The sequence below is a fragment of the Panthera leo genome, chromosome C2 (assembly GCF_018350215.1).
Source record: "Panthera leo isolate Ple1 chromosome C2, P.leo_Ple1_pat1.1, whole genome shotgun sequence".
NCBI lineage: Eukaryota > Metazoa > Chordata > Mammalia > Carnivora > Felidae > Panthera > Panthera leo.
In genome coordinates, this window is record NC_056687.1 from 40,649,193 (window position 1) to 40,671,252 (window position 22,060).

Here is a 22,060-nt window from a genome sequence, read left to right on the forward strand (position 1 = left end):
GAAGGCTTGCTCCCAGTAATATGTTGGAGTAGTCGTCTAACAGATCTACATCTTACAAATAAGAACTATGAATTCTAAACAGAACACCAAAATCAGCTACTACAAAGGCTCTGAGCAGTTAACAAACCAGATGGGTTATAAAGGAAAATTGAAACTTGTTAGAAGTAACTGGTATGGGGTGAGTTTCCTCATCTTTACAAAGGCTTTTAGCTTGAGTACCATCTTCAGTGGTTTCTGCAAGGACCGTTTTCAGTTGCAATAAGGTTAAGTTTTTCTGGCCTGAAGAATCATAAGACAAGAGTTTGGGGCAACCACAGAAGAATAAGAAGTGAATGAGGAAACAGAGCCGGAAGAGGGGATCCCTACTCCTTATGTATGAACTCTAAGATATCTCTGGCTGACACTTGAGCCATACTTGATTGAAAAAAATTTCAGCTAAAGACAAAAGAAATGAACTGATATTTGAGCTACCTCTGCTGAGACAGTTTGTAGTTTGAGTCAAATTAAATTAACTCTCTGATGAAAACATTTTTCTACTTTTTGGAGGAAAAAAATAAACAGCTTCCACGACTTGGCATTTATAATGTCCTGAATGCAATCTGAAATTATTCAACTTAAGAAAAATCAGGAAAATGTGACTATTCTAAAGAGAAATAACAACCAGTGGAAGCCAACCCTGAGATAATGCAGATGCTAGAATTAGCAGGCAAGGATTTTAAAGCAGCAATTTTAACTGCTCAGAGAGGTAAAGTAAAGATGCTTGTACTGGATGAAAGGAAAATCTTAGCAGAAAAACAAAAAAAATAAAAATAAAAAAAGAATGCACTGAAAATTCTAGAACTGAAAAATAGTGCATCTGAATTAAAGAATTCCCTGGATGGGCTTAACAGAAGAATGGAGATGACAAAAGAAAGAAAGAGTCCATGAACTTGAAGAAAAATCAGTAGAAATTATTCAATCTGAAAAAGTAGAAAATAAAGGTCATAAATTTGAAGAGGGACTTAAATATCTGTGAGCAGTATCAAAAAGTCTAACACAATTGTAACTGGAGCCCAGAAGAGAGGAAAGAGAAAGGGCCAGAAAAAGTATTTGAAAAAAAAAATGGCTGAAAGTTTCTCCAATTTGGTGAAATATACAATACTTCAGATTCAAGAAGCTAAGCAATCCAGGTCAAGGTAAATATAAATCAAACTGTGATCATCATTGTCAAACTTTTGAAAACCTATCTTGAAAACAGCAGTAGAAAAATGACTCATTACCTACAGGCTAGTAATGATTTGTAAAATCACAAACTTCTAATCAGAAACCATAGACACCATAAGATGATGGAACAATGTCTTTTAAGTACTAACATAAAGTCCTGGAACTACATAGGATCACTAAGGAAGTAGACAGAGAAGAGGAACCCAGAAATTAGATGAAGTGATAAGAAAGAAGGAAAACTGAACAGTAAGTATCCTGGAAAATGTTTTGAGAAATACGCTATGGTCAACTGTGTCAAATGCTACTATTATGTCAAGGGCAGAGACCAACCATTGAATTGAACAACAAGGATGTCAGTAATAATCTTTGCAGGCGTAGTTTTGGTAGAATAGTGGGCTTTAGGCCTGATTGGAGTGGGTTGAAGAGAATGAGAGGAAAGAAATTGAAAATTACAAATAAAGGCAACTTTCAAAGAGTTTTGCTGAGTAAAAAAGAAATGGAGTAGTCGTTAATGTGGAAACTGGGGTCGAGAGAAGGTTTTGCTTTATTTCATTACATGCTAGTTAGCATAAACAAAAAAAAAGTGATAATTTGGATAAGAAGGGAAAGAATTGTGCAGTGTTATCAGGTCTGTAGAAGAAAAAAACAATACAGCCAATTGAGTTAGAATAAAAATCATGCAGATGAATATATGGCTTTATTCTCTTATCTCCTCTATCTTGGACAAAGCTGGTTATTCCCAAGGCTTTACTGTTTGCAATTTAATCATTTGTCAGTGCAAATATTTGAAAAATATGTCCACTAAAATTCTATGATTTTATAGAATAGTAACTTTGATTTCTTTGTGTTTTTAATTATGGACAGTCCCAAATTATGAACAATACATGTTTTAAAAATTGCTTTTTAAGTGATGTCAACAGTCCAAAAGCATTTTTCTAATAACATTGATATTGTATGAGGTAGTTTATCCTGACCAGTCCACAAAATCCTGTAAAGTAACTGAATTGTAACACTCATTATCTGAGAAGTCTCAGCTATTCAGACTTTTATTTCTATGGAAAAATTTATTCTAATTTCTAACCCAAGATTCTGGAACACATCTTCCATTGTGAAGTGGGCTTACAGGTGGGAGTGGAAACACAGCCTCCTGGTCATACTCCCCACCCTCATCTTCCAGCAATGAGGGTAGGCCATCAAAGTTCTCATGGCACCAAGGATTGAAGCAATGGGGTAATGGAGATCCTGGACATTTATTTTCCCACCAGTGAAAATTAATGAAGACTCAGGAGTTACTACAACATTAGTGATGAGAAGGAAGTTTCAGCAGCTAGAGTGTGTTGGTGAGTTCTTGGTTACATGGCTGTTTATATGATATACATATAAGGGTGTGTTAAAGTCTTTGTGTGTGTGTGTGTGTGTATGCACACATGCATGTGTTGTTATTTCTGTGTATACTGAAGTCCTGTTGACCTGAAAACCCAACATGTAAAACGTGCCAATGAATAAACTTTTGTACCAATCTTTGATTTTATGATTAAGAGATAAATGTTCAGTAAGTAAATTAAAAGCAGATTTATTCCCATATATGTACAGAAAAGTATGTATGTATGTATGTATGTACGGGAAAACTGCATTTCCTATGTATTCTGCACCTACAAGATTGTGCAATGATTATGATGTATGTGTTCAATGATGATGCTAAAGGCAGAGAAAAAATCCTGAAGGAATTCTGAATCACCCACAGTTAAATTATTTTCAGCATAGATTCAGTACTCTTTGTAAATCTTTGAACATTGACAAACCATATAATTCTTGGGTAAAAGAACTGTTATTCAGAACAGTTCCCAATTATGGGGGTGAAAACTTAAGGTTGTGTCCTTAAGTGGAGAGACACTTTATTTGAGAACTATTGAAGGTTTTTTGTTTGTTTTGTTTTTGTTTTTGTTTTTTCACTTTTCTTCTTGATCTTCTCTGGGTCATCATTATAACTGTCTCCATTAGCTGTTTTATGCCTATCTTGAAATGTAAAGCTGATAATTTTAGATATACTTTGGACTTTAAGAATTGGAGGTGCATTTGCCTATTTGTGAGGACACCAAATAACTTGAAATTTGCTGGATGGAGTGTATATACATATATATATATATATATCTCAAATGCACTAGAGCACTTGAGCTCAAAAGGTTTCAAGTCATGGTAATTACGACTCACTGAGAGTAAGAATTATAGCTAAGTAATTTTCTTTTCTTGGTTCAAAAGAAATGGGTACACAGATGTATATTCTGAATACTTACAGAGTCTTAATTGCCTGTCAGGAGGTAGTATTTAGGAGCATGATTAAATGGGTTAAGACACATCTAGAAAGGAAACTTCTAAGAGAGGAGGTACTGGTTAATGCTGCTTCTGAGATTGAATTTGAGATTTATAGCATACCCCCGTTTAAAAAAGAAAAGTTACATATGGTTTATGCACACATTGTTAGAAACTGAATTGTTTACAAATGATATATTTTATGCTGATTCATTGGCATTGTTTCTAGCATAATGGTTGCCGTTTCAAATCTTCCTTTTGAAAAACAGCACAGACATTTTTAAATGCCAGGATGTCTTCTCTATAATCTTGTTCTTCTAAGATATCACTAGTGCGGTGATCAGGAGCTATTTGTTCAATCATGACCTGTAAGGCTTTCATAACCTCTTATAAACTTAAGTGCCAAATCACCAGGCTGGATATAATTACGTTTTAGTGATTTCTTTGAGCTTTGAAGGCTAATGGATAGCCTCAAGTATTTAAATAACTGCTTGAACTTTCTTAATTGATACAAACTGTCTGTAATAATTCCACTTTGTCTAGTATGCCACATGAGCAGCTTTATCCTAGGTTTATATACTTAATTGATAGTGTTCAATGGTACATGATATTTATATGAGCCCTTGTCTTATTGAATTGTACGTGAGATAATCATTCTAAGTTATATTTTAAAGCTATGCACCAACTTCACAAATTAATACACTGGAATCAAAGTTTGTATGCTAGATCAGCAAATTTAGTAGTTCATATCAAATTTTGTCTTTTGTAAATATACTAAGACTTATACACCCAAATGATTTTTCCTATTTTTTTTCACATTGCAAATTTTTCTGGTCGCATATTTACATTTCAGTTAAGATAAAAAATAACCATGTTAAATTTACGAAAACCACACCAAATGATCTAATATCTAATTATAATGAACAATAATTTGAAGACTTTTAATTTTCATTGAAGGGTTTTATTGATTTTCTACATTAAAAATCATCAAGATGTATATCAAGGAATAACTGGGTTCATATCTTGTCTTCCTTTAAGAAAATCATATCATAAAGTGTACAGTATATATTGACCAGAATCGGGATATAATGTAAATTGTTATAACATAAATGTGGAATGAAAAAAGGAATTATAAAAAAAAAAACAAACATTTTTTGGAATTTCTCATTAAGAATTAACCTTAGCTGTGACTGACATGTGACACTTGGCAAACTTTGACATTTTATGAACAGCTGTTTGTTCATCTGTAAGATGGGGAAAAAAAATTATGCAGACTACCAATACTCAACACCTCTTGATATTTATGGACAGTCAATAAATGCTACCTTATCATTATCCTTCTTACTGTTATTGTCATTATCATAAGAAATGCCTTATTACTTTTTAATTTCACCTTGATTATAACAAGAAGTTATGATCCAGATTTGGCTTAAGATGACCTTAAATTATTTTCAAAAACAAAGTAAGTCCCCAAAGTATTAAGATATGATACCATTTATGTTATTTATAAGAATGTTTCAGAAAATCTAAAGGCAATTCATTTTTCTGAAAAGTAACTACTTGAGGCGAATACTACTTATTTGAAGGTATACATTTTTGTAAGTTTGAAAACAATGGTGGTGTTCTATAATTAGTTATATATTGCATATTTTTATTCACTCTATTCTGCCCCTTAATAAATAGGTTATATAAAATCATATAAGTCATTAAATAGGTACTATTAAATCTAAATCACCAAACTTAGATTACTCTCAGATTGTTTGCTTATGTATTATCATAGATGTGTTATTTTTGGTGTTGGTTTTGTTTGATAGTTTTTATTTAAAAAGATGTGGGGTGTGTGTGTGTTTATGTGTGTGTCTTTTTGTGGGATCATCAGCAACTAATATACCATAGTAAAAAATCTTTGGGATAAATCTTTGCTTCAGTGTTCTATAGATATATGATTTGAGGGTTTTGCATGATTACTAAGAAATCCTTTAGTATGGAGAAACTATATTATATTCAGAATTTATTTTATTAAAAAGGAAATTGAGTCATTTGCATACATCTTTCCCCATTGTTAGAAAAAAAGAGTAAGTCATGATTAAAACAAAACAAAACAAAACTGTATATAAATGACTCTGTTACATCCATTAATTCTTGGATACAGGTTGGTAATTTTGCAGGTTGATAATTTTGGTGTGTATTATTCCCAGTTTCAGGAATTGATGGATATGGGATAGCCATTTATGTGAAATTTTCTTTTCTACTGGTAGCCGTTAGCCACATGGGACTATGAACATTTGAAGTTTGGCTTGTGTGACTGAGAAATAGAATTATAAATTTTATTTAGTATTAGTTTATTTATATGTACATTTAAACAGCCACGTGTGGCTAGGGGATGCCTTATCAGACAGCACAATTCCAGATTCATGAGGAATTTTCATATATGGTTATGTTTATGCCATGGCTTGCTGCTGACAATGCCCAGAGTACAAGTGCCTTGGGGTGGCTTACCCTTAAACCAATCTTGTCATCTTAAAGACATGGCCCATGCAGAAGATTACAAAGCAAATAATGGCAGAGATGAGACTCAGATCTCCAGATATTGTGTCCCAGTCTCAGAATCCCCAACAGAACTTAATTTCTGACTTCCTTATGACAATTGATAAACTTGGTAGATGATGATAATGATTTTCAACAACCACAATAATTAAACTCTATTTCCCTTCCTGTGGTGCACTGATAAGAAATGAGAAAAAAGAGACAGAATAAAGGGGACATTTGTATAACTAGACTCTGCTTCTTATCTTTCCAGTGAGTCCGTTGACAGAAATGGCCATATTCCTAATAAGCATTATCCCTGGACTTGGTTAGAAATCATTAGTTGAATTCATTATGTGAAAGTCATTAATTTGAGTATAACATAATGCTATTTGATAAAGAATGACATCGATATATAAATCAAAGAGGGCAACTTTTCAGAATTTTCTGATAATAAAATATAGACTATTTTAATAATAGCAAATTCATGTTACAATGAAGTACACAGGGTCAGTAATTTGGGGGTCAAAAAGCCATTGCACATAAATTACTAAATAAATGTCCAAAGCCATCTAGAGACAGAGACAAGAATCTTTTTCTTCTTTTCAGTTATATACTAGCTGTTTGGTATGTTGTTCGTTTGCTAGAATAGAATATCAAACAGCTACCATCTAAGAAGCAAATAACTATAGTGTGAACTTTAAAGTTACCTTAACTGTGATGGAACACAGAAGAAATTGTCACATAGTTGTTTTCATTTTCCCAGTCTAGATTTCACAATGGATCTCTCAGGTCAATCATTCTTCTCTATTATTTTTAAGATTTATTTATAGGAGGACGCATAATACGAAATTCCAATCTCTGACATTTTAATAAGAATAATTTTGGCAGTGTTTCGCAGGATTACATTTTTAAGATTTCATGACTTGTAGGCCCAAATGCTAGAGACTTTTTGGTAGAATTTTAGTAGATATTAATAATATTTCTGCTAGAAACTGGAACTAGGCTCAAGTTCTAGTGAAAAGATATTCTTGAAATTAACAGTAGTAAACTGTTGACTGTCTGTAGGGGTCCATCTTGTGTTCAAAACTGTTTATAATATTCTGGAGGTCCATATGAAATAATTTACTCTCACCAATAAAATTTTGTTTGTGGAAAGGGCAAAGGCTCTGAGCTTAAAATGTTTATATATATTTAACTTGCCATGAAGGCATGTGCTTTTTATTTCCTTGAGACATTGTTTGAAAATTCTCTGTTTAAAGATGTTCTCCAAACTTTAGTAATAATCATAGGTTCATATTGAGAAGCTTGTCAAATCTTGGGCAGAAAACAACAGAAATACTTGCAAGAGAGATTCTGAGTTTGGAAGAACTGAGCCCCAAACTGAGTTTAAAGTTAGATAAATGTCAAATTTGTGTATCTACATGGATTTGATATACTAATTCCTTTCTTGATATGCAACTTCTTTTTATCTTTGTAGGTTACCTATGAATATCAAACTGACACCCATTTAAATTTGCTCTCTTGTATTCCACTGGAAAGATCCCTGTTTAGAACTACAGGATATAAGGGCAAGCATACACATTACTCCTAATAAATTAATAATGAAGAGAGAGCTATCATTACTACATTGTAAATTATACAGTAAGTCTTAGGTGATTTATTTAGTAGCTTAAACACCTAGGAAATTTCCCTAGTTGGCAGCAATTGGAAATGCATATTAATTGCATTCTCCATCCCACATCTGAAATAAAAGGAGAATGTCAGGAATAGATTAATTCTGGTTTCCTTTTGAATATCATATTTTAATTTCTTCTATGTTTCTTTAATCTTTTTAGCAGTGCTTAAGGATTGGAAGATGTTGATTAAAGCACTTCTTCTGATTAATTATATTTTGGCTTTCAACTGTTTTATTTTATTTTAAAATGAAGTGCACACACATTGTCTGGATTATGTGAGCATCTGCTCGTCTCTGCAAATATTTATATAAATCTTACTGCCACCCTGTTCCCTCCAAGTTCTCACTGCTTAGCTAATCCTGATTGCATCTCCTCATTAAGCCATCTTCAGGATATAGAAACATAAATAAAACAGACTAACAGCCCACATTTCAGGGATATTTGTGTGCATGGCTTACCATTTAACTCATGTTATTAAATTCTCAGAATTCATTCTGAAATTACAGGGTTTCCTTTACCTCTGCTTTCTTTATTTATACATCTGATTATTATTAACCTAAGAACTATTTTGGATATAATGACTAGGACTTTATCAAAAGGATGTACTATTTTTTAAGAAAGGTCTATGAGACTAATATGACTAAAAATTTAGAATTTAGTAGGCGGCTTAAAGATGACACATAAATGTTCAATATCTCCTGTTTTCCCCCCTTTAACTATCCTTCATATTTGTTTCTTCCTTTGTTATGTATCTGTGGGCTCAGAAAATAAAAGATAGTACCCCTCCACGGGGATGGAATGCTAGGACTTACTATAAAGATTGTCCTTCACCTGGGTTTCCTTAACTAATTATGGCTTTCATATGGGGACAGTACTTTAATCTGGGGTCTTAGCTTTATTTCATGCTTTGATACAGAGTGAGAGACATCTATTTGACTTCATTTTACAAATTGTCCTTTGACCATGTAGTTTCTGTAGAAGGAATGATTTTTTTTTGATAGTAAATTTCTAAGACTGAGAATTTCTCTTCTTGCAGCTTTATGTAATTATGTTCAAAGGGGTTTGAATTAAAATGGAACAGATGTGTCCATCTTTAATTATGGTGTAACAAATTGTGTTACTCTAAGGCTTTATTAAGCGAAACGCTCATCTTTATGTAATAATGGGTCAGACAGTTTCAAAATGATATCGGTGAACACAGTGTATTGCCTATTTCAGTTAGACTTCAAAAGGACTGTTAAAATTCAGAGGCTCTGCATGTAGAACCAGAAGAAACTATAGAAAATGTGCATTAATTTTTTTTTATTTCAAGTTAAGTGAAAACAATTGTTAGGAACATATGAATTTTAGTGTCATGTAAGTAAGACAAACAAGGTAACATTTGGCATGACAGGTATATCTAAAAGATAATGGGAATATTCAACTCTGTATTGAAAAATGCAATTTTTAGGCTTTCTGAAAACTCTTTTGTATTCTTTTGTGCAGATACTCTCTTATAAATGTGTGTCCAGGACTTTTTTTTTTGGAGGGGGGATCACTTCTAAGTCAGTACCATGAAGTCCTTTTTAGAACTAGCTGGCAGCTACTTAACCAAAAATTAGCAAGAAGAATATGGATAGCACAATTCCTGTGACATGAGTCCCATTCCAAGGTTTCCATTTCTGTCTTTAGTACCATAATCCTTTAATGCTTCAGGACATCTCCAACCCCTTATACTTTTTCCATTCCCATAACCCAATCTGTCACCAATTATTAATTTTATTTTTTATTTTCTTTCTTTACATACTCCCTCTGCTTCATTATCAACCACCACTGGAATCCAGGTTCCATTACCTCATATGCCAATTATTCCAAAAGTTTTCTAACACATTTTCTTGACCCTTCTCTCCCCTTTTCATTCTCTTCTTCAATTCATTGCCAATCTAGTATAAAATAATAATTTTATTATGATGCATTGTTTTCTAAAATATTGTGGTAGATATAAATTGTCTATTGTACAAGGCCATACTTTTAAGTCTAGTCTTCCGGATCATACATAATCTCTAATCACCTTCTTCTCACTACTCCTCAATAAAGCTGGTGATACAATCTTCCTTTCATCACATCTTTCAGTAACAAAACCCAGCCTATTCCAGGCACGGTTGTTCACTGCATACCAAAATATACACCTTTATCTTCACCTCTGCGCTCTTTCTCCAACCTACGATGCCCTGCTGGCTTCCTCATTAAACTTTCCCTTTCTTGAAAGGTCAGATTCATCATGATGTGTTTTTTTCTTTTTTGCACTTTTCCCTGTCCCTGAGTTGTCAGTTCAGTTTTGATTCATACTTTAGTTATTTTCTGAACTAGCTTTGAGTTTTCATAAATATCTTAGTCTTGTGAACCAAGGTCTAATTCACAGAGTGACTCAGTGAAAAGTATACATTGGTTGATCAATTGACATGCCTTCTTTGAGGGATTCATTGCTAAGACTGTCTTTGTGTTTACTGGGGTGGGCAGAGGGCAAAAACAGGAGATGGGTAAGAGAAAAAATTGGGGACACTAATATTTTATTTTTTACAATGTCTGTAAAATTGTTGGACTTAAGGAAACACATAGACTAAATGCAATGATGAGGGAAAAAAAGTAAACTTCACAGAGCTGTAGTAAACACCAGATGTTGAAAGAGGATCTTACCAGACTAGCCATCTTCATCTTTCATCTCTAGGAGACAAATTACAACAGAGAACCAGAGTAAACATTAAGAAACCATAGAGGACATTAAGTGAGAATGCAGAGCTATAGATTTCAAAACAGAAGACCCACCCAGGGAGCCACTCAGTTTGTCCCTTCATTATCCAAGGCTGCTGCTCTATGTCCTTCTGCCTCCATAGGGATCTGCTGGTCTCTGTCCTTCGCTTTCCCCTCCCTTCCTGCAATAGATGTGCACACTCACATTTTCAAGATCCAAGGAAGGGAACAAAGCTTGATTCTCTGATTCACCCAGAACATTGACCCAGAACCTCTTTAACTCTGTTGAATTAAAAATAAGACAAGAACTAAAACTGAGTTAATGATCTAATATTAGAAATCAAAGAAATGTTGATCATTGGCTTCTTCTGGTTCACTCAGAGTATTTTTATGACTTGAACATATGCAGTATAGGATTTTTCTTATCCTTCAATTACCAATTTAAAGCAACATAGGTATCAGTTATATTAAAAAGTATGGAGTAAATTAAAAGTAATATACCAAAGTGAGATGCTACAAATGAATAACATCTTATGGCATGAAATAAATGGGGCAAAGCGGACAGGGCTTCAAAGATGTGGATGTCTTGTCTTTCATTTTTCTAATATCAAAATGATTACAATGCTTATAGAAAATTTGTACAGAGAGAAAAACAGAAGATAAAAAGCTTACCTTTACTCATCTACCACCAAGTGATAACATCTTACCAAGAGGTAGTTTTGTATAGATAGACATTTTTTTATTACAAAATGATACCTCATTTATGCTGTTTAAAAAAACTTTATACTTAACAATATACAGTCTTTTTTCATGTCAGAATAATATTATACTAGAGCTTTTATGCCTAATTTAAAGCAACATTGAATGTAAGGTAGCTCCCATTTGCCTTATTAGAAGGTCAATTTATTGAGTTACAAAGACATTTAAAATCATATATTTTAGCAAACACTGAGTTAATTTTAAACTGCTAATTTTTAAAAATTTCATATTTCATGAAATGCCATTAATTTTTCATCATTGGAGACTTTCTTTTGAGTCACCAGCTTTTTAGAACCCATCATCTATACTTGGTATCTGTTTATGATGCTTACTGGAAATTTTATCTCATGATATAAGTATTCATTTACATAACATTAAGATTTATAGTATTTTTGTTAATCTCCACAATATAATCATTTATCATTTCGCTTTTAAAAGTGATCTTCTTTACTACAATACCAACACTTGGAATTGTGTGGTCAGAATCCGGTAATGTGTTAATTTTCTACAATTCCATTATTTTAAATTTCAGTCTTATTAACTACCTGTCTATATCTATCTCTCTATTTATATCTATCTATCTGTCTATCTATGCATCTGTCCATCTATCATCACATATCTAAATATATACACATATAAAACTAACACTGATGAAGGCAATTTTGGGCTCATATCTTCTCCTGGGCCCTGAAATGCCATTCAAGACAAAGAAATTAAGAAAGCACCATTTGGAAATATTGATTTTAAGCTAACTCATTTTTTTTTGAGGGATCATTTTGAGGAAAAGAAATTTACCTTATATTTGAGCATGTAGGTTATGGGAAAGGGGATGGTAGGGGAAAATATAGAAAATATGTGTTTGAGGGTTTTTGTGTTTAACACTTGATAAAAACTTATGCTCTACAAGTAGACAATCAAAACTTTTTTTTTTTTTAAAGACATTGACTGAAGGTGATTTTATAGATTATCTGACTTAATACTTCTATTTAGTAAATAAAGAAATAGGACTAAGAGGATACATGACCTTTCGAGTTCCATAGTCATTTACAGGGAGCCTTTAAATTAGGCAGGTCTTGGGGGCTCCTGGATGGCTCAGTCAGTTCAGTGTCTGACTTTGGCTCAGGTCATGATCTCAGGGTTTGTGGGTTTGAGCCCTGCTTTGGGCTCTGTGTTAACAACTCAGAGACTGGAACCCACTTCAGATTGTGTCTCCCTCTCTCTCTGCCCCTCCCCCGCTTGCACTCTATCTCTCTCTCAAAAAGAAATAAACATTTAAAAAATTTTTTTTAAAAATTAGGCAGGTCTTCAGACAGTGTATTGCTTTTTAGTCAATACCGTATTGAAATGTAGACTTTTGTATAAAACTCAGTAAAAGGTAGCTCCTATAATCATTAATTAATATTATCATCATTTTCTAAGTCTGTATTTGGTATAGAATGGGTGATACTGATCCAACAGTGCTGGGTGATGGTGGTATAAAAGTAGAGTGGGTGAGTGTAGACCATAATTCAAGAGGTTTGGCTGTAAATAATGAGGAAGGGAGTGCCTGGGTGGCTCAGTCGGTTGAGCATCCAACTCTCTTGATTTTGGCTCAGGTCATGCATGATTTCTCAGTTTGTGAATTTGAGCCCCATGTCCTAGTCTGTGGTATGTCTTTTCACCTTCCTAACAGTCATTTGAAGAGCAGAAGGGTTTTGTTTTTGTTTTTGTTTTTTTAATTTCAGTAAAGTTCAACCTAATTTTTTCTTTTAGAAATGGTGATTTTGATGTCCTTGTCTAAGAAATGTTGACCTAACCCAAAGTCATACATTTTATAGAAATTTTTAGAAATTTTATAGTTTATGTTTCACATTTAGGTTTATGACCCATTTTCAGGTTTTGTTTATATATAAACATGAATATAAATATGTATACAGTATAAGGAATGGATCAAATTTTTGGTCTCTGGTTGAAAAGACAGCCCTTTTCCATTGAATTGCTATTATACTTTTCTCAAAGAAGATCAGGTGTTTTTGTTTGTTTGTTTGTTTGCTTGTTTGCTTTTATTTTTTGGTAGAGATCTATTCTATTTCATTGTTCTGTGAGGCTATCTTAAAGCCAGCACTACCTTATCTTGAACACTGTATCTTTGTAAGTCTTGAGATCATGTGGTGTTAGCTCTCCAAATTAATTTTTACATTTCAAAATTGTTTTGGATGTTCTAGGTCCTTTGTATTTGTATATAGATTTTAGAATTGGCCTTTTAATTTCTATTAAAATGCCTGATGGAATTTTGATTGTGATTGCGTTGAATCTATAAATCAATTTGGGGAGAATTAGTATCTTAACAATATTCAATCTTCTGATCCATGAACAACTTTTATCTTTCCATTTCTTTAGATCTTTTAATAATTTACTCAGCAACATTTTTTGTTTTCTTTTTTTTATTTAAAAATTTTTTCTTTAACGTTTATTCATTTTTGACAGAGAGAGAGAGACATAGCGTGAGCGAGGGAGGGGCAGAGAGAGAGAGGGAGACGCAGAATCTGAAGCAGGCTCCAGGCTCTGAGCTGTCAGCACAAAGCCTGACGCTGGGCTTGAACCACAAACCGCCAAAGTCAGAGGCTTAACTGACTGAGCCCCCCAGGCGCCCCATCATTTTGCTTTTTCATTGTACATTTCACATCTTTTGTCAAATTTATACCTAAGAATTTCATTTGATAATATTGTAAATAGTTTTTTTAAATTAGTTTTCTATTATTCATTACTACTAATTAGGAGTACAATTGATTTTTATAGATTGATCTTGTATCTGGCAATTTTGAGAAGTAATTTATCATGACTAGCAGCTCTTGGTAAATTCCATCAGAATCTCTTCCAGACAACAATATCAACTGCAAATAGACAGGTTTATTTCTTTATTTACATAAAAATGCCTTTCTCAGGTGAATAATTACAGTAGCTAGAAATGTCAGTACAATGTTGAATAGATGTGGCAAGAGTGAATATGCTTGTTTTGTTACTGAACTTAAAAAGAAAGTATTTAGTTTTTGTGCAGGATTTATATTAGCTGTATTTTTTAAAAATCGGGAATAAGATGAATATTGGATTTTGTCAAAAGTTTTTACTACTACTGACATAATAATTTTTTTAAATTCTGTTAATATGGTGAATTACATTGATTTTCAAATGTTATAACAATCTGCCTTTTTAGGATTAATCCCTATTTGGTCAGATACATGAATCTTTACATATATCTATATATCTGTATCCATATGTAAGATTCTATTTTCTAAAACTTTGTTTACAATTTTTGTACCTATAATGAGGAATATTGGTCTTTATTATTCCTTCCACTTGCTTTGGGCTTTATTTGCTTTTCTTTTTCTAGTTTCTAAAGGTGGAAACTGAGGTCATTGATATGACTTCTAATATAAGCATTTAGTGCTATAAATTTCCCCATTAGTATTGCTTTCTGGTATTTTTTCAAAAAATTAATTTAAAATACTTTCTAATTTTTCTTCAAGTTTCTTCTTTGATGCATGGGTTATTTGGAAGTGTATTTTTATTTTTTAAATATGTGATGATTTCTAGAGATTGTTCTATTATTGATTACTTTACAAATTTATTTTAATGTTTATTTATTTTTGAGAGATAGAGACAGAGCATGAGTGGGGGAGGGGCAGACAGAGAGAGGGAGACACAGGATCTGAAGCAGGCTCCAGGCTCTGAGTTGTCAGCAATGAGCCCAACACAGGGCTGGAACTCACAGACCATGAGATCATGACCTGAGCCAAAGTCAGACACTTAACCAACTGAGCCACCCAGGCACTCCAGATTTTAATTCCACTGTGGTCAGAGAAGATTTTTATGGATTGAATGCTTTTGAATTTATTGAGACTTGTTTTATGACTTAAACTATGGTCTTTATTGGCAAATGGTCTGTTTGATCTTGAAAAGAATTTGGATTTTGATGTTAAATGGAGTGTTTGTATCTTTTAAGTTTGTATATTAGGTTGCTTGAACTTGTTCCACAGTTAATTGATTCTCTTTATTTTTTTAATGTTATTTTTTCCTCTGTTTTGTTTTTAATAGTTCTATTATGTCCTCTAGTTTACTAGTCTGTTTTTTTTATTGCCTATTCTACTTAATTCTATCCTGTATATTTTTCATCTCAGCAAACTACTTTTGCTGTAGTTTTTATCTCTAGAAAGTAGATATGGATCTTTTTAGATCTTTCATGTTTCTATTTAATTTTTACATATTGAACATAGTTATTAAAGCCATTTTATCATCCTTCTCTACTAATTCTAACACCTGGATTAGTTCTGGGTCAATTCATTTTATTGATTCTACTTCTCATTATGGGTCCTGCCTTCCTGCTTGTTTGCAAGCTTGGTAATCTTTGACTGAAGGCCATACATTGTGAATGTTACTTTCTGAGTGCTGGATATCTTTTGTATTTCTGTAAATATTCTTGAATTTCATTCCAGGATACAGTTAAGTTACTTTGGAACAGTTTGATGCTTTCTGGTTTTCCTTTTTATATTTGTTTGCTAGAGCTAATTTAGGGTTATTATTTTTCCTTATCATTGAGGCAAGACCTTCCTGAGTGGTCCACCTCATTATCTCTAAATGATGAGGTTTCTTAGTCTCAGTGATGTGAAAAGGACTCTTTCTGACCCTGTGTTAGTTCCAAGCATTGTTCTTGATATTTTTTTCTCCCTAGTTTTGAGTAATTTCCTCATGTGCATGCATTGATAATTTCTCTGCTGAATAGTTGAGGGGATCCTCTATAGCCATCCAGGGTTCTGTCTCAGTGAAAATTCTGTCCTCTCTGGTACTCTGTCCAGTGAACTATAAGAGCATTATTATTTCTGTACTCACCTGTCTGTCTCCTCAATTCAAGGGGTCCATTTGGGTCCTGCTGGCTTCTCCCTCCCCATATTGTGGCTTGAGAACTCTCTCAAGACAGTAAACTAAAAAAAAAAAAAAAATTGTAGGGCTCACCTGATTTGTTCCCTGTCTCTTCATGATCACTATAATTTTTTGACTGGTGTCCAAAGTCTTAAAAAACTGTTTTGTAGATTAAAAAATCATTTTATATGTTTTGTCTGGTTTTTTTGGTTGTTGTAGGGGAGATTGTTTTAGGTGGGGTAGTAAATCTGGTTGCTGTTACTTCATCTTGGGTAGAAGTAGAAGGTTCTTTTAGCTTGACTCATAATTTTGAAATATTTAAAAATATTGTATGTGGGCCTCCAATTGTACTGTTGCCCTGGCCTCAGCAAATATAATGGTGGATCTGGGAAAAAGAAAGGAATTAAAATAGGAAAAAAAAAATGGAAAAAAGAGGAATTAAAATATTAAAACAGAAAAAAAGAGAGATAATTGATGTAATAACAAGGTCTGAAAAGGAAAGGAATTATTCCTAAAATATTTTTTTAATGTTTATTTATTTTGAGAAGGGGGAGGGGCATATAGTGATGGAGAGAGAATCCCAAGCCAGCTCCATGCTGTTAGTGCAGAGCCTGACATAGGGCTCGATTCCATGAACTGTGAGATCATGACCTGAGCAGAGATCCAGCGTCAGGCACTTAACCAACTGAGACACCCAGGCACTCCTATTCCTAAAATTTTTTTGTTTAATTAAAAAAATTTTTTTTAATGTTTATTTATTTTTGAGAGAGAGAGAGACAGAGTGTGAACAGCGGAGGGGCAGAGAGAGGGAGACACAGAATCTGAAGCAGGCTCCAGGCTCTGAGCTGTCAGCACAGAGCCCAGCGTGGGGGTCAGACTCATGAACTGCAGAATCATGACCTGTGCCGAAGTCCGCCACTCAACCGACTGATCCACACAGGCTCCCATATTCCTAAAATTTTTGTAGAAAATAAATAATCTAGGATATTTGAAGACTGTGTTTTTTAAAACATGCTGTCAGTATTTAGAAATATTGTTGTTTGTTGACATGTAAAAGGCTTACTGAACCATAGCAATAGCCTGATTCCTTTTGGAGGTCTTACAGTTTTGATGGTTCAATCCAAGTTATGTATCTTCCCATCAAGTTTTAGCAGTCTTGGTGTGGAGTAGAACATCTGGTAGACTAAATTTTCCTGTTCCTTATTTGGGGAAAAGAAAATGATGAAGCACAGATTTTGGGCTGTATATGAAAAAATTAGATGAAAATTAACGATCTTAGGAGTAAATGGGTTAAAAAGAAACTAGTATTTATTTATCATCTACTATGTTCCTTACCTACATTATGCTAATGTTCCAGATTTTCTCATTTTATCTTCATAAAAACTATATTAGATGGGCATGAGTATCTGCTAGATTAAACATAATTCCATTTTCTTTAGATGAGGAAATTGAAGCCTGTCTAAGTGTGCATAGCTAGGAAGCAACTGATCCAGGATGTGGATCCAAGTAGACTGATTTAAGAGCCCACACACTTAACCACTGACTATATTGCCAATGAGGTTAAAATGGAAATGGATTAAAATACACAGGAGAGCTGGAAGGATTGAGAGTTGTGGTAAGAAAGCAGGATATTAACATTAAAGATGTCAAACACAGAGTTACTTTGGATGGTGTTGGATCTAAGGTGGGTGGCTGGAGTAGAGTTGAAGTTAATGTAATTAGAGTTAAGGTAATTTAAGAATGTTTAGGCAGGGCTTTGGGAATTCATGTTCATGGATATTAAAATCACCCTTGATACTGGCTGAATTTAGGTAGAAAGTAAGACTAATGAAATTTTATTTTCCTATTTTGTCATACTGACTGGCTTTCTCTAGGCCTTTAGGAAAAATTCAGGAAGTTGAGAAACCCTAGCATCAGACCTTATTTAATCAATCAGGAAAGGTTCCCAGGTCCTCAACCTGCCAGCAGACAATCTAATAAATAGGAATATTTGGTTTTTTTGGTGTCCTCTACTTATCATGACTTCTGAAGTTATCTGGGTCTCAGTCATGTGGCCCTTTGCCAAGGAAGGGCCTTAATGTCATTGTTTGGGACTTAATCTCTATGCTGTGGTCCTTTTGGGCTCCTTGGTCAGGTACTTCATCACTGCCAAAGAGGAATTCTAACACATACTAGGAGTAAGGTCATCTGAAGTTTCCAGCTGTAATAGGGGAATTCACCAGAATAAGTATATATTAAAGGGCCAAAACTTAAAGAATCTCTAACTTTCGCGGCTGCTTATTTAATATTTGTCAGGTAATCTCATGGAATATCAGCTCTCCAATGTCATCTTAACTCATGGTATTATTTTAAGATAACATTATTTTTGCTGTTATTTTTACAACAGACTGTTTTATGAGACTATTGTTTCTATAAATTCTCTGTGGGGATTGAAGGAAAAGGTGGTGCCAATTTCAGCCTATGAAAGGAGACCATCATGGATTCTATACTGTACTTAACAGGACTATAATGTGAAAATTAGTCCAAAAGTAACTGCGTTTTGGCAATACTTTCCTTCTTCTGATTTTGTTTAGTGTGGGTTTCCTGCTATGCAGCATTTGGTCCTCAGTGGAGGATTTTAAACTCTAGCACTTTGAGGTCCCACGGACCCACAGACCTGTTCTGGGTCATGGGTTTCCATTTGTGGCCAGTTTGATGATGAAAATGCTTCAAAGCATCTCAGCGACAAGGCAGTTTTGGCATTTTAGTGCAGGCAGTTTGTGTAATGGTTAAACCACAGATGTATGTGGGTATCACATTGTCATCATGTTCTAGAGTGAGTTGACCAAAAACCAAATGAGGCGGGGAAGACATAAAATGAAACTATAAGGCAAATTAGGAAAGAGAAATGTGTTTTGCTAAAAGAGATTTGAAGTTTTCATGTCAGCGAGTCTTAAAGTTTGGTTTATAAATGAGTCTGGAAGTTGAAAACAAAATACTTGATTTCCTCAAGCGATAATTCTATGTCCCGCAACACGTTTATATTTTAATAGAGAATGGGCACATACAGGATAATTTTAATTAGAGTGTTAAAGTGATCATTATTTTCTAGGGTTAAAAAAGAGAAATAGGTAGTAGCTATATTGAAGAGGGAACATGAGGGGCTAAGTCAGAGTGAAATGTGTAATTGGAGCCAATGCAAGGAACAAGGGAATGTTTCTTAAACAGGCACAATTAATACTGTAAGTTAAAGTGTTCTTTAACAAACAAAACAAAACAAAAAACAGTTTGTGTCTCAGCCTGACCTCTTGCTATCCTCAAGAGGAGCTTTGTAATTCACGGGAGGGAATAAAAAAGGAAACCAAAGTGAAAAAATAAGAACCAAACAGTTGCTGAGTACACTGAGGCTTCATTTATGAAAGTGGTGCTTAGAGTTTAGTCTTAATCGGTGATGGGACACTAGATATTTAAGACTGAGGCAGAGAAAATGCCAAGTAGGGACAGAGACAGGTAGTAAGGAAAGGATACATTAAAGGTAGTGTTTGAGCACAATGGCTTAGGACATGCTAAGCTTTATTTTTCATGTATTGTTACCCCGTAGTATTTTTAATAAAGATAAAAAAAATTCCAAAGAGAACTCCACATTTAATACTTACATTTCCTTATCAGTTATATTCTGTGTTTTTAAAACCTTAACTTTGTTGCATATAAGTGCTTTGGAGAACAGATCCCTAAGTCTGGAAAGGTCAATGCAAACCCTTCACACCAACAAAATGCACACTTTCCTTTCTAACACCCATGCATAGTTCTTTTGATGCTGTTGAATATTAAAGTAATGAATTTCAGTGTTAGCTACATTATTTGTTTTGATCTCTGGGCATGTGAACTAATGCTAATTTGCAAAGGCTGGTTGAAAAAAAACTCATTTGGATAACATTTAATAAAAACAATGCAAGTCTTTTGACTAATGGTAAGATTATAGTATTTGATTCTTCTCCCAAGTAAACAGATTTGTTTCCAGGAATTTGAATAATGGAAAAATGACCTTTAAGCCTATTTTTCAAGTGGAAGAGACTGTTCCATTGTGAAAATTAGTATACAAATATTTTGGAGAATACAAATCTCTAAGGAATTATGGGAAGCAAAAAATTATGAGATAAACCATATGGACTTAAGCTGATATTACTGACATTTTTCTCTAATGAGTAAACCAATTTTACAATATACATTTGAAAGATTTCTATTCTAATGAATGAGTTTCATTGTTAAAACTATTTCCAACTAAATTCACTCATTTCTGCTATTTTTTTTTTTTTTTTTTTGGTTAATAACCATTTGTTGAGGGTCCAATAGCTGCCAAATCCTCTTCTAGGCACCAAACAGGCAGTAGTGAACAAGAAAATGTTTGCTTTTCTAGACTGATATACTTACTGAGAAAAATAGGTAATGAAAAGAAAAGTATGAATGGTATGATATCAAATCATGATAAGTTTAAAGGAGAAATTAAATAGGGACATTGGCAAAGTTGAGAGGCTACTTTAGCTAGACTGGTTGGGGAAAGACTATCTGAAAAGTTTGAACTTGAATTGGAATCTGAATGATGAAAAGGATACAGATAAATTAAGATCTAGGGGAAGGTCTTAAAAAGAAATAATAATAATTAAAGTAACGTGAAGCGAGGAACATGCTTGGCATTTTTGTGGAGTGGAAAAAAGGCCAGTATGCTTTAACAAGAAAGAGAAAAAAAATCCAATGGTTAAAAATGATTAGGACACTTTTTGTCTCAAATAACCAGAAGTGCAAAGGTCAGGTGGTTTTCAAGATTGTTTGATCCTGTCAACCATATAGCATCTGTTGCCTATTTTATCAGGAATGGAAGTTCAAACATTTCCGTGCACCGTATCTTGGTATTGGAGTCATCAGGGAAAATCATGCAGTCAAGTACTGGACTAACTATTAGAGAAGAGACAGTGCAAGACAGTTTCTCTAGTGACATTGGTCCTCATTGGTCCCTTTTGGCAGCTGACAGAGAGTGCATACACCCTCTCGTGCTGCAGTCTGCAAGAGGCAGATACAACACTGGGTTTGTTCAGGTGCTCTATGATGCATATGATGCATATGATGCAGGTGCTTTATGATAAGCAGGACAGGGAAAGATACTCCCACACAAGGTAATAAATAAGCCCAGCAGAGACTCGATCTGAGGACTCGATCTCTTGGTGGAGAAGTATTTCAGGCCCAAGGCCCATCCTTAAGCAGCTGATGGGGTGGAAAGACTGCAAGCATGAGACTGCTTTTTCCAATAGTTCCCATCATCAAGAACCTAGTTTTTTCCTTAATTTGTTTTCCTCCCCAATATGTTTGCATTAACCTTCGATCTGTACCCCTTGAAGGCCAGTTCACTTTGTGACTAGAGGATGGATGTCAGTAGCTATCAGAGCTTCCTCATTCAAGTTCAGGGAACAAGAAAATTTCTTAGAAGAGAGGAGAGAAACTTTCTCAGAATCTCTGTCAACCTCTTCTCAAATGCTACCCAAATCTTCCAAATGATCAATCCTGAATTAATCATTGGCGAGGGGAATAGAATTGCCCTTAGGTAAATCAGACCCAGCTCTGCATATGTCTGGGAATCTGGGAAACACTGTACTCTTTACATTTCCGAGATAGGTAGCTTACATAGAAGAAAGAAGAATATGAAAAAAAAAATCCAGGAGGATGGATGGGCCAAACTGTTGGTTAGGTAAACTGTAGATTATCTGATACAGGTATTATGGCTATAGTGAGCAAGGAGGATGGAAAAGAATGAGGCCAGGAATTTAAGCAGAGGGTAGATGCTGCAGAGACTTACAGGATATTGAGTTTGTATTCTATTCCAGTTAATGGGAAGGACAATTCCTAGATTTTTAAACGTGTGTGTGTGTGTGTGTGTGTGTGTGTGTGTGATATATATGATCTGATTTGTATGTTAAAATGATCAT

At 34.0% G+C, this 22,060-nt stretch overlaps 1 protein-coding gene across 8 annotated transcripts in view; it reads left to right on the forward strand.

Annotated features, from left to right (window-relative positions):
• Positions 1-862: 862 nt before the first annotated feature.
• The window catches only part of LOC122230099 (casein kinase 2 subunit alpha' interacting protein), a 382,321-nt gene continuing 361,123 nt past the window's right edge, over positions 863-22,060 (forward strand). For 5 of the 8 annotated variants that reach the window (XR_006207280.1, XR_006207277.1, XR_006207278.1 and 2 more), the window contains exons 1-2: positions 863-1,449; positions 2,290-2,543. The gene's annotated coding sequence lies outside the window, so the exon portion shown is untranslated. The remainder of the gene's footprint in view (positions 1,450-2,289; positions 2,544-22,060) is intronic. The other 3 variants (XM_042955788.1, XM_042955787.1, XM_042955789.1) reach the window with 3 other exon arrangements.